Source organism: Saccopteryx bilineata, chromosome 3 (genome assembly GCF_036850765.1).
Source record: "Saccopteryx bilineata isolate mSacBil1 chromosome 3, mSacBil1_pri_phased_curated, whole genome shotgun sequence".
NCBI classification, from domain to species: domain Eukaryota; kingdom Metazoa; phylum Chordata; class Mammalia; order Chiroptera; family Emballonuridae; genus Saccopteryx; species Saccopteryx bilineata.
The window spans coordinates 233,850,709-233,865,575 of NC_089492.1; the positions used below are offsets into that span (position 1 = coordinate 233,850,709).

The following is a 14,867-nucleotide window of genomic DNA, read 5'->3' on the forward strand; positions in this document are numbered from 1 at the left end:
CTCTTCTACTTAAAACTTCCCAGTGGCTTCCCAACTACTTAGAGTAAAATCTAAAGGCTTGGCACAGGATAATGTTCCAGCCAACTTGACCTTACTCTTCCTTAGTCACTCAAAGTATACCTCCCACCTTAGGGTCACTGCAACTGCTGTTTCCCCCACCTGAAATTTTCTTCTTTATACTGAGTTCATATCTCAGCTCAGATGTCACCACCTCTGAGGGACCCTTCTTGACCACTCCTTTTAAATATCTTCCCTCCATCCTTCATATCCCTTACTCTGCTCATTGCACCTGACATTCATATTTATTCATTATCTATTTCACTCACCTAGAACCTTTGGAACATAAGAAAAAAAAAACGTTATGTTTGTTCACTGCTGCATTTATTCCCAGAGCTTTCAGTCATGCATTGCAAGTGCTCAAAAAAGTATTTACTGAAAGAAAGATAGGAGAAAGGAAAAAATAAAGGAAGGGAGGAAAGAAAAAAGGAAAGAAGAAGAAACTATTAATATTCTCTTTTTCATAGATGAGGACTCAGAGAGGTTAAATAACTTCCTTAAGGTCACACAGCTAATTAAATGGCAAAACAGAGATCTAAGACTTCTGTTCTTAACCAGTACATAGTTTTATCACTAAACATCACCTCACACACGCTTGAGCATTGGAAAGTTTATTTGCAATATCGTATGACTTTAAAAACAAAAGAGGCCTGTGTAACTGTCATTTATAGGTCTCTTTTTAAAAAAAGAAAACACAGAAAAAAATAAAAAACCCATTCTGGGTGAACACACAAATGAAGCTTGACTACCACAGTTTTCTCTGGTTTAGTACCTTATTTTAATCCCCTCTTACATATACATTCAAAAGGCACAGAAGAATCCTTTTGACATAGGGCTGTCATTGTAAATGCCTGGGCATGAGGGTCAATGAGAAGGCCATAATCCAGGCATCTTCTCAGAATGCTGACCTGTTCCTTTTATTTCTTCAATGTAACACAATCCTTTAGACATGCAATTTGTTGGTCAACTGTAAGGTGGTTGGGAAATTGAAGGCTGGATATTATTCTTTTTCACTTTTTTCAGTTTATAGTAAACAGAACATGAAATACAATATCCAAAATACATAAACTAGAGAGCACAAATGCTTGAAAACCCTGTGTGAACATCTGGTCTACCCCCTCATTTTCTAGATGAGAAATACAAGTCCCTGGGAGATGAATTTCTACATATATAATAATTATGTTTGACATTGCTTTCAAATTTAGCATGGAGATATGCCAAATGAACCAAAAAGCCAAGAAGATATAGCCAAAAAATTCCATATGTTTCCTCAGGAACTCAGAGAATCATGACATCAGTTTTCTTCTCAAGTGTCTAAAGTCAAAGTCTCACTAAAAATTATCTCACACCTCAACAGGGAATAAATCTGTGGGACGGTTAACCTCACAGTAGCCAAACATCAGTACTTTTTGTGTATCCTAGACCACATTTAATTCAACCCACTAATCTTTGATAAGCTGACCATGCACTACAGATAGGAAGTTGTGGTCTTAAATCGGCAAGAACTCAAGTCTAAGGGTGGTCTGTGTGACTGTACTGAGATCCTCTGCACAGGGCGCTTATTAGCTTAGATGACTGGAGACAAGTCTAAATCATTTTTTTCTTTTCTTCTTCTTGTTTTTTTTCTCTGTATTCCATTGTTGTTTTATGTCCAACTAGTCCTTCTTTTCTTCCTTCCTGATAGTAAAATAAATACATGTTTAAAACAAACAGACAAAAATCTAGATAGAACAGTTAAGTGTCAATATTACATCTGTATTCTAACCATTGGTAACATTTCCAAGTGTGGTACTTAAAAATCCATTAATTGAGCCTGACCAGGTGGTGGTGCAGTGAATAAAGCGTCGGCCTGGGATGCTGAGGACCCAGGTTCTAAGCCCCGAGGTCGCCACTTGAGCACGGGCTCACCAGCTTGAGCGAGGAGTTGCTGGCTTGAGCGTGGGGTCATGTCTATGACTCCATGGTCACTGGTCTTGATCTCAAAGGTCGCTGGCTTGAGCCCAAAGGTCACTGACTTGAAGCCCAAAGTTGCTGGCTTGAGCCTAAGGTCACTGGTTTGAGCAAGGGGTCACTCACTCTGCTGTAGGCCCCCTGGTCAAGGCACAGATGAGAAAACAATCAATGAACAACTAAGGTGCTGCAACGAAGAATTGATGCTTCTTATCTTTCTCCCTTCCTGTATGTCTGTCCCTACCTGTCCCTCTGTCCCTCTCTCTGTCTCTCACTTAAAAAAAAATCCATTAATTGAGAACACAAGATTATTTGTGAGAAATTGGGAACATGAGATTTGACATCGTCCGCGAGAATGTCCTCCACAACATCCTAGAGCCCACACTGAGAAAGCATCTTAGTGTAGCTGAGTCCATGGTGGGAAAATTTTGGAATCGAAATTCTGAAAGTACACTTCATCAGAATGTCACCCTGAGATTAAAATCATGGTGAGGGCAAAACAAAAGTTGAGGCCATGGTATGCGTGTCATGGGAAAGTTCCTTGGTGCTTTGAAACCTGGCTACCTGCAGTGGTGGGATTCAGCCAGTTGCACCAGCTTGACAGAACCAATACCTAATTTTTTGTTGAATTCAGTGAACCGGTTGTTAAAATGGCACTTGTTCTCTCTAAGGTGGGCGCCTGGGCAGCCGCCCAATGTGGAGATTACAAATTTACATTCCTTACTCTTTTTTAACATTCATCTGTGCAACAGTGTATTCTAAGTGCCCATAGTAATGTTCATTCCATCTATAGGTGGAAAAAATTGCAAGTGAGTGCACCAATCAAGAAGCAATATGGAAATATCTTAAATAACAATTTTATTGTTTTTTGTCAGGTATTATTTAATATTTTTTCATTAATATTTTAGAACTGTTTCTTATAACATAATCTAGTTTTCTGTTCCTCTTTTATTGTTCTTATTTAAGTATTAAATGCATGAAATAATAAACTACCTTTCAGTATATTGTTTTGTAATGCTTAAAATGGTCAGTAGGGCAGAGAACCAGTTGTTAAATTACTTGAATCCCACCACTGGCTATCTGGGTTAGAATCCTGTCTCTGTTATTTTAAGCAAGCAGGTTAGTCAAACTTCAGAGCCTCCTCTATAAAAATGGAGATAAAGCCTGCGCAGTGGTGGTACAGTGGATAGAGCATTGACCTGGGACATTGAGGTCCCAGGTTTGAAACCCTGAGCTTGTGGGATGAGCTTGAGCGCAGGCTTGCCAGCTTCAGCAAGGGGGTCACTGGATTGGCTAGAGCCCCCCACCCCTGGTCAAAGGCATATGTAAGAAGCAATAAATGAACAACTAAAAATGCCACAACTACGAGTTGATGCTTCTCATCTCTCTATATTCCTGCTTCTCACCCCCTTTTCAGTAATAAAAAAAAAAAAAAAAATGGAGATAAAGATTCTTTCTCTGTAGGAAGATGATGTGGATCTTATAAGATGGGCTTAAAAAGAAAATGTCTTAGCACAGAGCCAGGCACATAGTATATCCTCACTCAGCATAAGCCACTCTTGTATAATGGCTTCCAGTGCGGTGCCATGGCAACCAGAACTAAAGAAGGAGTCCAAAAAGTGGGCTCCCTGCTCTGAATCACCCACATTTACTGGGGCCCTGCTGGAAACTTCATGATAGGTTATTTCTGGAACCCAGACTGGGACACGGCACATTTGCCTACTGCTCTGGGCTTGGAAAGTTAGGACAACGGCTGTCGGTGCAAAAGACATTTTTGGGGGATGCCCTCACCCAGATCACCCCTTCCCTCCTTCCAGCATGCTGTCCAAGTGAAATGTGATGAAAACGAGGAGTCTGCACCACCAGAGGAGCAGGAGGAATAGAGGCTGCAGAGAGACAGTCTGAAGCTTAAGGAGGCAGTGTGGACACAGGGAAGTGACTCCCACCTCTATTGCCCTGCTGTTGGGGGCAGGAAAGGAAAACAAGTGAGTGCTGGTTCCTATGACAGGAAAGGGAACTCCCCAAGCAGGAGCCCTGGGAGAATCAGCTTAGGAAATTGTGCAGGGCTTAATTTGTTAAACTGTTGGAAGAATAAAGACACTGGGAAAGGATTTCCAGGTACCTTGGGAGGAGGTACAGTGGGAGGCACATCCTCAGCAGGGAGAGATTCAAACAAATCCGCTTCTCCTCTGTCTGTTTTTCAGTGGGAAGGAAAAACACACTCACCCTCTCCTCCATAATAAGAGGTTTGGTCTGTGCCTCTCTCTGACTTCTTCACAAACAACCACAGGGAGCAGACAGACTTCTCATATTACTCTTGACCTTGGGAGTTGACCCGTAGAAATGAGCTCTACTTCAAGTTTTGAGAAAAACAAAAACAAAATCAAAACCAACAACCTCTTGTGAAAGATGGTTTATTTCCGCTGGGGCCCCTGTTTTCTCCTCACTAATCCACTGCCACTCCCCTGTTAAGATAACTTAAATAAACACACCCACACACACACCACACACACACACATCAGATCATCCCTCTTCTAATTAAAAACCTTCACTGCTGTCCTACTGTTCCAAGATTAAAATTCAAACAGCAAACTGTGTATGATAATGTCGCACATGAGCCAGGCCTGCCCACCTCTCAGACCTCATTCCTTACAACTCTCTGGCTGTTCCTTATGTTCTAGATACCCTGGCCTCACTCTTCTTCCAGGCTTGTTCCCACTTAAGGCCTTTGCACCGGTTGTTCTCTGAGTTCAAAACGCTCTCCCCCATGATTTCTGCATGGCTTAGTCCTTCTTGCCTTTCACATCCCACTCAAATGCCACTTTCTCAAGGAGACCTTGTCCATTCACCCAGCCTGAAGTAGCCCCTCCATCACTCATCAGTATGTATCACTTTCTGGCATTTTTCTTGTGTACTTGTGTTGTCACTCCTACAGGGACATAAGCTCCATGATCACAAGGCTTAGCTGTCCTGTTCACTACTGTTTCCACAGAGTCTAAAGTCTACCTAAGACGTAGCAGAGCTCAATACCTACTTGTAGAAGCTCATACCTCCCTACTCCTTCCCCCATTGTCATCTTTGATGACTTGATCACCTACTTTGATGAAACCTAATTCCTCCTCGCTTCCCCACTATACCACCCAGATACCAGCAGAGCCATAGTTTAGCCTCCATCATTATACTCTGCGGCTCCCACTCAAACATCTCCAGCTTGGGACCACTCTTTTCTCTTCAAACCTTTATGCCAGGGGTCCCCAAACTTTTTACACAGGGGGCCAGTTCACTGTCCCTCAGACTGTTGGAGGGCCAGAATATAAAAAAAAACAAAACTATGAACAAATCCCTATGCACGCTGCACATATCTTATTTTAAAGTAAAAAAACAGGCCCTAGCCAGTTGGCTCAGTGGTAGAGTGTCGGCATGGTGTGCAAGAGTCCCGGGTTTGATTCCTGGCCGGGGCACACAGGAGCAGCGCCCATCTGCTTCTCCACCCCTCCCCCTCTCCTTCTTCTCTGTCTCTCTCTTCCCCTCCCGCAGCCAAGGCTCCACTGGAGCAAAGTTGGCCCGGGCACTGAGGATGGCTCTGTGGCCTCTGCCTCAGGCGCTAGAATGGCCCTGGTCGCAACAGAGCAATGCCCCAGATGGGCAGAGCATCGCCCCCTGGTGGGCATGCTGGGTGGATCCCAGTCGGGCGCATGCAGGAGTCTGTCTGACTGCCTACTCGATTCCAACTTCAGAAAAATACAAAAAAAAAAAGTAAAAAAACAAAACGGGAACAAATACAATTTTTTTTGTGTGTGTATTTTTCTGAAGCTGGAAACGGGGAGAGACAGAGAGACTCCCGCATGCGCCCGACCGGGATCCACCCGGCACACCCACCAGGGGCGACGCTCTGCCCACTAGGGGGTGATGCTCTGCCCCTCCAGGGCGTCGCTCTGCTGCGACCAGAGCCACTCTAGCACCTGGGGCAGAGGCCAAGGAGCCATCCCCAGTGCCCGGGCCATCTTTGCTCCAATGGAGCCTTGGCTGCGGGAGGGGAAGAGAGAGACAGAGAGGAAGGAGGGGGGGGGGTGGAGAAGCAAATGGGCGCTTCTCCTATGTGCCCTGGCCGGGAATCGAACCCAGGTCCCCCGCACGCCAGGCCGACGCTCTACCGCTGAGCCAACCAGCCAGGGCCAACAAATACAATATTTAAAATCAAGAACAAGTAAATTTAAATCAACAAACTGACCAGTATTTCAATGGGAACTATGGGCCTGCTTTTGGCTAATGAGATGGTCAATGTGCTCCTCTCACTGACCACCAATGAAAGAGGTGCCCCTTCGGAAGTGCGGCGGGGGTGGATAAATGGCCTCAGGGTGCGTAGGGGGTGCATGCGGCCCAGGGGCCCGTAGTTTGGAGACCCCTGCTTTATACCTTCAAAGCCTCCTTTGCCCCACCCCCAGTAAGGTAGGTAATCCAATTACTCAACCTTTCATAAGTGCCCAAGCCCGTTAGCTTCCTTTCAACTTGACTCCCTGCACAGATTTTTTGGCATCGTGGCTAAGAACACGGGGCGGGGGGAGGGGGGGGTTGCTATCACACCAGTGACTAGGATTTAAGGTGTTTTTCTGAGGATTAAATTACTTCAGCACTGTGCCCGGCACATTAAAAACACTGACACATTTTTATCCAATCTCATTACTCTCACTATTATAATTAAAGTTTCTCTTTGCCTTTGCCCCCTGCTCTTTCTTCTCTCCGTCCTCTCTCACTCCCATTTGATTAGTTTTTACTCGCCTTGGCTCATTTATATGAGAGGAAGTTGGAATTTTGCCAGGTCTTCTTGGTGGTGGAATGGAGTTCTGACTGGATAGAACCAGCTCAGAGCAAGCTGGAGAGGAGCTGAGAGCTTTACAGGCTGCCTGGGAACCTTGCACACCAGCTTATGGGCTTTGGGCTCTGACTGTCTGCTGTCTACTTGTGGGTGTCTAAAGCGCTGGTGGGTAGGGAACAGAGGCCACCTGAGCTGGGTGGGTTTGAGTGATAGTCACCGTGTTTTTACTTATTAGATGCTTAAGAAGTCAGTTTTTATCATTGGGGTCATCAGCTCAGAGTTTACTATAAGCCCTTAATTATTTTAGTCTTTCTCATTCAAGGTCTCAGGCATCCGGAGAAGCAATCCCTAAAAGGGATCGAGAGTGAGTCCTGGCCTGGTTCCGGGTGGAAGAGGGGTGGAGTGAGTGCAAACAGAGGAGGCTGCCTCGGTCCTCTGACTGCGGTTCTGTGACCCACACAGACTGAAATTATGAAACCCTTTCCTTGCCGCTCCTCAGATATATCTCAGAATCCAGTCGTGGGGAATTTTTATTTGAGGAAATCCAGTTTACTTCAGGGTGATGAATGCCAATCACCTATCAGATTCTCAAATATTTGCTGGAAAACTTTGTGAATGACTAAATAAAGGAACTCAGAAATGGGTATGACTAGAGCCCCTGCTGCTGTGAGAGCTGGGCAAGTCCTGAACAACCAGGGTAACTTTATATAGTCACTGTGCCAGATACTGTACTAGATGCTGGGGATAAAGGGTAAGCAAGGCAGGCCCTGTCCCTGCCCTCCTAGAGCCCAAAGTCAGCGTGTACAGGTGAGGATGACAGTGTGACAGGTGCTACTGCCAGAGGGAAAGGACAAGGTCACTGATCTGGAAGCACATAGGAGAGGACACTTAACCCAGACCTGAAGCACCAGGCTTGGAGAAGACTTCTTGGCAGGTGGACAACATGATGCCCCAGGTGAGGCTTGAAGGGTGAACGAGTCAGCCAGGAGTCAGGAGGGCAGGAAAGGTTCAAGGAAAGTATTTCAGGCAAAGCCAAGGGCATGCGCAAAAGGGAGAAGATGGGAGAGGACATGGTGCTCTGCGGGAGGAACAGTTGGGCAGGGCTCCCCTGCCAGAGGTTCTAATTTAATTGGTCTTGGAGAGAGCCCAGCCTTGGGTCTATTTTAAAAGCTTCCCAGGTGACTTTAACATGTAGCCAGGGCTGATAGCCACTGGACCAGAACATGGAATGAAAGGGAGGGCATGGTGAGAGGTAAGGCTAGAGAGGTGGGCGTGGCCAGATCGTGCAGGACCTGGAAGACCGTGTCAAGGGAGCTTGAGTTCTCTTCCCTGAGCACTGGGAAGCTATTTAAACATTTAAGCAAGGGAACAAGTGGCATGCTTAGACTTGCAGGCTTCAGAACATCTCTGCTGCGGAACATGAATTAGAAGGGGGCAGGAATAGAAGAAAACCAGTTATGAGGCTCTTGCAATAAGTCAGGCAAAAAAAGATAATCACCACCTGAATTAGGTGAGTGGCAGCAGAAACAAAGTAGATGATTTGTGGAGATATTTAGAAAGTAGAACTGCTAGGGCTTGAGGGAAGATTGACAGTGGGAAGGACATGTCAAGGGCCATCCCTTTGTCTTGGAGTTTTAGACAGTTGGGTGGATGGAGTGTCACTGACTAAGACAGGGCTTCCTGGCAGTAGAGGTGGTGCACCGGGAGAGGAGCAGCTGGTTTGTGAATGCATGGGTGAGAACCTCAGCCTGGCACCTGTCGAGTTTGGGGTGCCAGCGGGATATTTAAGTGAGATGAGCGGTAAACAGATGGTAGCTTAAACCTCAGGTAAAACATCTAGGTTGAAGACAGCGATTTAGAAGTCATTAAGAATGAAGGAGATCGCACAGGGGAGAGAGTGAGGAGTGCTAAGAGGAAAATTTATTCACAGAATTTTTGGAAGAAGTTTTCTTCCTCCAGTTGGGCAGGCCTAAACCCATTGAGGGCAATTAGGCTAAGTGGCGATACGACTTAGCTAGCTAGTCCTCCTCAAACATGTGAACTCACTTAGCACAGTCCATATGAACTCCCGCTACAGACCTATATGCAGCCTGCTGCTGTCAGTGCAATTGGATCAAGCTGATTTGCAATGAGAAGTGGCTGGCAGTTGTGCCTTGCACCTATGGAGCTTGGCTGCAGGAAGCAGTTCTAAATTCCAGGCTCTGCTCAGCAGTTTCTAAATACAGCGGTAGTTATGTGTTAGACATCTGAGGCACTTTAAAGAAAGTAAGCCTGAATCATCTAAGAATGGGAATATTTGACAGCCAACTCGTTACACAGGTCCTAGGAAAAAACTGCTGTGGAGAGGGAAAGGGTGGATAGGCAACTGGAAATGCTTTTTATTTTAGGTTTTGGGCAATTATGATTCTATTCTGGGGTTTCAGCAGGCATGGATCTAAATGCCTAGTCATGCCCTCAGATTCCAGAATCAACCTTTGTTATAATGTAAATGATAACAACAAAGCACTTTGACATTTGCAGTTTACTCCCAACAACAGCCTATAAAGTAAGGCAAATGTTAGCCGCATTTTAAAGATGAGAAAACTGAGACTGGAGCTAATTAGCTTGCCCATGTTGCAGAAAATATAAAGGGGGATGAGGAGCTAATACTCCAAATCTACTCCAAACTCCCAACTCCCTCCAATGTTCTACATCTTTTAAAAGTGCCTTTTTTTTTTACAGGGACAAAGAGAGAGTCAGAGAGAGGGATAGATAGGGACAGACAGACAGGAACGGAGAGAGATGAGAAGCATCAATCATTAGTTTTTTGTTGTGACACCTTAGTTGTTCATTGATTGCTTTCTCATATGTGCCTTGACCACGGGCCTTCAGCAGACTGAGTAACCCCTTGCTCGAGCCAGTGACCTTGGGTCCAAGCTGGTGAGCTTTTGCTCAAACCAGATGAGCCTGCACTCAAACTGGTGACCTTGGGGTCTCGAACCTGGGTCCTCCTGCGTCCCAGTCTGACACTCCATCCACTGCACCACCGCCTGGTCAGGCTTAAAAGTGCCTTTTGAACCCACTCCAGAGAAGAGGGGATGGGAAGAGGATTTGGGAAGAAGCTTAGCAGGTACCTGTGATTACTGTTTTTGTGGCTTTTTCTTGGCTCTTTATCTCATCTCAGCATAAATTGCACATGCCCACTACCAAAAAGTTTAAAGAAAGTAGTTATAAGTGGGCAGCAGCGTCAGGGAACCCAATTCCAGATGAATTATTGACCCTAAGGACTGGAAGGGTGATCTACTATAACTCCTAAATTTACAGATGGGAGACAGTAAGGGCACTAGGGAACTGTAATTCGTGCATGCTCACCTGGCCAACTGTGGCAAACAGGAGACCAGATCCTAGCCTGCTGATGTACACTCAAATGACAGTGTAAAGTCACCTTAGACTCAGAACACAGAAATAAAATCAAAATTAGCTGGGGAATAAAGAGCTGGCCTAAACAAAACAGCACACACTCTGCTACCATTCCCCTTTTCTTTTGGATACATTTTCATAGAACTCTAATTGAGAAAGTTAATTAGGAAAATTATTACCCTCTTCCTCTTGTCTTTTACTAAAGTCATGGGAGGAGGTAGGTAGAAGTGCCTAGAAGGTAGAGTGGGTAGATTTGGGAAGTTGCTTTGTAAGATTCAGGTTGGTGACAATGGGATTGTTGGTTCTACCAGTTTGTTCTTCTGTAGTCACTAGAATTAACTATAATAATAGCTTGCATTTGTATAGTATAGTCTAATTTACAAAGTGCCTTTATGACATTATCTCATTTGATCCCACTGACAACCCTGTAAGGTAGACAAGACAGGTATAATTATCCCACTTTATGGATGAGAAAACTGAGAGTTGGAGAAGTAAAATGGCTTGATCAAGCACATTGTTATTAGGGGGTCTGGCCTAAAAATCAGATGTTTTCAATAAGAGTTTTGCAAAGCTCCCACAGCTAAGTAGGACTTGAATCCCAGTGAAGCCTCCAGCACTAATGCTTTTGACCATGATGGTCTACTAGTCATTCAACAAACATTTGTTGAATGAACAAACATTTGTTGAAACAAGAGGATGTCTTGTTTTCTCATTGTAACTACTCCAGGCAGTACTTACTGGAGCTCATTGTAAGCACTCATTAATGAAGGCATGCTTGGTAAAGGCTTTCAGATACCTCTCTATACCTCAGTAAACACAAGCCTATGGCCTAATTCCAGAGTCCCCATAAGCACTAATTGCAGAGAAGAGGAGTTAAGAGGATATTGACACACAGCCCAAGGACAACCTCAGCCTTCAGGCTTTGTTTGGGCTGTGAGAATGGTGTGCTGCTTTTCCAGCCTGAGTCTAATAGGAGGTGAGGAAACCAGGTAAAGACCCCCCCCCCAAGTCTTCTGAGTTGTTGTCTCCCTTCTCCTGTTAAGCATTTTTTTTTTCTTAAAAACTAGTAGCAGCTGTTGGCTAGTCTTGAAAACTGTCCAAGATTAGAGAGAGGATGTCACAAAGTACACAATGCCTCCTTGGGGTTGGACGCTGGGTCAGGCGGCTCACCGGGGCAGCTCCATAAATAGCACCTGTGACGCGTGAAAGGGGAGGTGGGTCAGGAAAACATGCTCACCCTCCTTGGTGATCATAAACCAGTGAGTCTAAATGATGAGTGTTGGAAACAAGATAATTCCTGTTATAAGGTCTAACGCTGAGGGTCCCTTCAAGAACAAATGAGTTGTTTAGGACTTTCTGTTCCTCGTTCCTCACTCCCCTTTCTTTCTAACCTGCCTGGTTCTAAGGCCCCCGACTAACATGCCTATTCTATCCCATCTGCAGATGATATTATATAAGAATCCAGACTTGAGTTTTTCTATTTATAAAAGACAGTTGTGCTGCTTTAGCGGCTGCAGGAACTAAAGTTTTGTTCCGGGTTATGTTACGCATGAAAAACTTACAGAAATGTGCTTGTTCTCAAATGTTCCTACCACTCCTGCCCATCACATCAGAAAACCCTCTCTGAGTAACATCTCCCTCTCCCAGGTCCTTTTATAATTAAACACATTTTTTTCTAATTACAAAAGTATTTTGTACCAGATACAAGTTTCAAAGACTGTATAAATGTGTATCTAGAATGGAAAAGTGCCTCTAACTCTCTAGCCCAGAGATAACAACTATCAACAGTTGTTGAGTTTTTTAGTTCGGAGGCTCTTGTAATGATTAATGGGAATGGTAGAGTACTGACAGTAGGTATGTTTGGCGAGGAGGAGACAGAAACAAACATAGAAAAATTTCAAAGCAAAATCATCAGAAGGTGGGAAAAGAGGAAGGTGAAGAAAATTAGCCTGTCTTTCAGCCTGGGTGATTGGAAGGAAGGTATCTCATGGTATGACCCAGGGTGGATCTCAGGCTGAAGAAAAGAATAAGCAAAGATGTTTAGTCTGTTAGGCCTTGGTGGTCACCTTATATCAATTATCATCCTTCTAGAAGCCATGGTTATAGACCAGTGGTAGTCAACCTGGTCCCTACCGCCCACTAGTGGGTGTTCCAGCTTTCATGGTGGGTGGTAGCGGAGCAACCAAAGTATAAATAAAAAGATAGATTTAACTATAGTAAGTTGTTTTATACAGATTTATTCTGCCAAACTTAGCAAAAATCTGACATAAAGTACTTGGTAAGTAATTATTATTATATGCTTTAACTTGCTGTAACTCTGCTTTATAAATTTTATAAAGTAAAGTTACTTCCCTACTTTATAAATCACCATTACTGTGGAATTGGTGGGCGGTTAGAAAATTTTACTACTAACAGAGATACAAAAGTGGGCGATAGGTATAAAAAGGTTGACTACCCCTGTTATAGATGCTCAAAAGCCTTCAGTTAGCCTTCCAGATGTGCTGTTTAGTATTCCCCATGAAGACCGTAGAAAAGACTGACTCACCTATTTGAAGAATCTAACATTTTCAATTATCACCTCCAAGCAATCGCCCAGAACATTTTAGTTCTGGAATCTACATTTTCTATAAACATACCCATAACCTTCTCAAGGTTTAAACATTCTCTAATTAATGCAAAATTAGCTTCAACAAAATGTAATTTGAGCCAAACACACAGCTTAATGGTTAGGTAAGATGAAGACTTTCTAAAATGAAGACTGTTTCTAAATTAGAAATGTGAATTCTGCCAGCCTACTTTGGGAATACATGATCTAATAATTAATAGCAGATCAAGAGTCAAGCTTTTGATCCTGTCACTCTTGCCACTAGTAATATTGCTGGTACTCAATGTTGTGTGTATTAACCAGGAAAATTCCCAATTTAGGACCTTGACAAACAGGTCCCACTTGTTTTTCCCTTCCTAATCCAGCATCCTGACAGATAGCACGCACTATTAGGGCTATTAAGTAGGCTGTCCTGATGCGGGTTCTTATGCATCTAAATGAGGCCGGTGAGCACAGTCAGCCTGGCCCTGCTGACTTCTGAGTGGGAGGCTAATTGCCGCTCACAAGCAGCTTTAGGTCCTCAGCGGCTCCCCGCCCTGGGGTTGCCCCTCCAGTGCGGTTTGCAGTGGGGGTGATGATTGCTGCACCTGTACAGCTTGTTCTTTGTCACCATCACAAAAGGATCTTAAGAGTGTAGAGATAATATTGTTGCTGCTACTTGGTTCTTTTATTTAATTTTACTTTCCCATTTCAGTTATTTAATGTTGGCTTAACTAAAACAAAGTTTAAATTTTCTCAGCATACTTCAAAGGGATAGAACAAGCACCAAGGAAAAGTAAAGGGAAAGAAGGCAGGTTTTAGCACTGCTAAAGGCACCAAGCAAAGACTAGAAAAGAAGCCTCGTTACTAGTGTTGCCTCTCCGTAGCAAAAGCCAAGCAGCAAGCCCACAGCTCCTAGTCAGCCACTCCATCACGAGAATAAACAACCCATACTTGGCAGGGTGCTGTCCTCCCGGCATCTTCTGGATATTGGGTTGAGTACATCGAAGGTAGGCTAAGTTAAGCTATAATGTTTTGTAGGTTAGGTCTATTAAGTACATTTTCGACTTAATGATATTTTCAATTTTCAGTGGGGTTATCGGGACTTTGTAAATCTGAAGAGCATCTGTTCAGGCAGTGTGATCTTTTGTTAGGATGTTGTCATCTGAATGGAAAGGCCTGGGGTAAAGTCAGTTGTGACCTGGGCAACTCAAGCTCGTTAATTATCTAGAGAGTTTAACCAGATGGTGGCACTAATTAAGTCCAGTCATCAGATTTTCCAGGAAGGGTTGTCCCCTTTAAAGGGTCATAAACTGAATTACAAGTACATCAAGATATAATGAAATGCTGAGAGACTAATTTAGCATGCTCATGAGAGACATGTATATGGAAACTAAAGATCCACTTACTCCTTCCCACTGAGAAATATAACTAGACAGCATATTGGACATGTCAACCAATTCACTGTGTTATCAACTGTGAGGGGGAAAAACACAGAGATTGAAACATAACTGCAGAATCCTGGACATACATTGTCAAGACTGTATACCTAAGGCTTTTATCATACTTTCAGTTTTCTAGGAATAGACCCAGCCTCATCACACTTACCTTTTGAAACGTGTTTTCAACTTTTGACTTTAACTAGTTTTCAATAGGTCCACCTTTATGTGGTTAGTAGAAATGCTTGTTTTAGAAGGGGCGAATTTAGCCCTGGCTGGGTGGCATCATTCTGAAGCATAGATGTTGACGGCTTGATCCCCGGTCAGGGCACATACAGGAGCAGATCAATGTTCCTCTCTCTCTCTCTCTTTCCATTTCTCTCTCACTAAAATCAACAAATGAAATTAAAACAAGGGGGGGGGGAGTTTACGACTCTCTCTTATGTCATTTCCTTAGTTACTCAGATTATGCCTTACGTTTTGTTTCTTAACCGTGTTGTTCTCTGAGTTCTGAGCTGAGTCTCTTGTGGGGGAAACACTGGCAGCTCACTCCTGCACTCACTCTAGCGTGTCCAGCCACTGAATGGGAAGCTGTGCTAGATGACCTTTATGGTCCTTCCGC

General features: G+C 44.0%; 1 long non-coding RNA gene across 1 annotated transcript; it reads right to left on the bottom strand.

Annotated features, from left to right (window-relative positions):
• Window positions 1–306: 306 nt before the first annotated feature.
• Window positions 307–14,601, bottom strand: LOC136331065 (uncharacterized). Its single transcript, XR_010730439.1, has 3 exons — window positions 14,415–14,601; window positions 4,234–4,360; window positions 307–1,734 (listed from the first exon to the last, which is right to left on the bottom strand). It is a non-coding gene; the product is annotated as an uncharacterized lncRNA (long non-coding RNA).
• Between the last annotated feature and the right edge of the window lie 266 nt (window positions 14,602–14,867).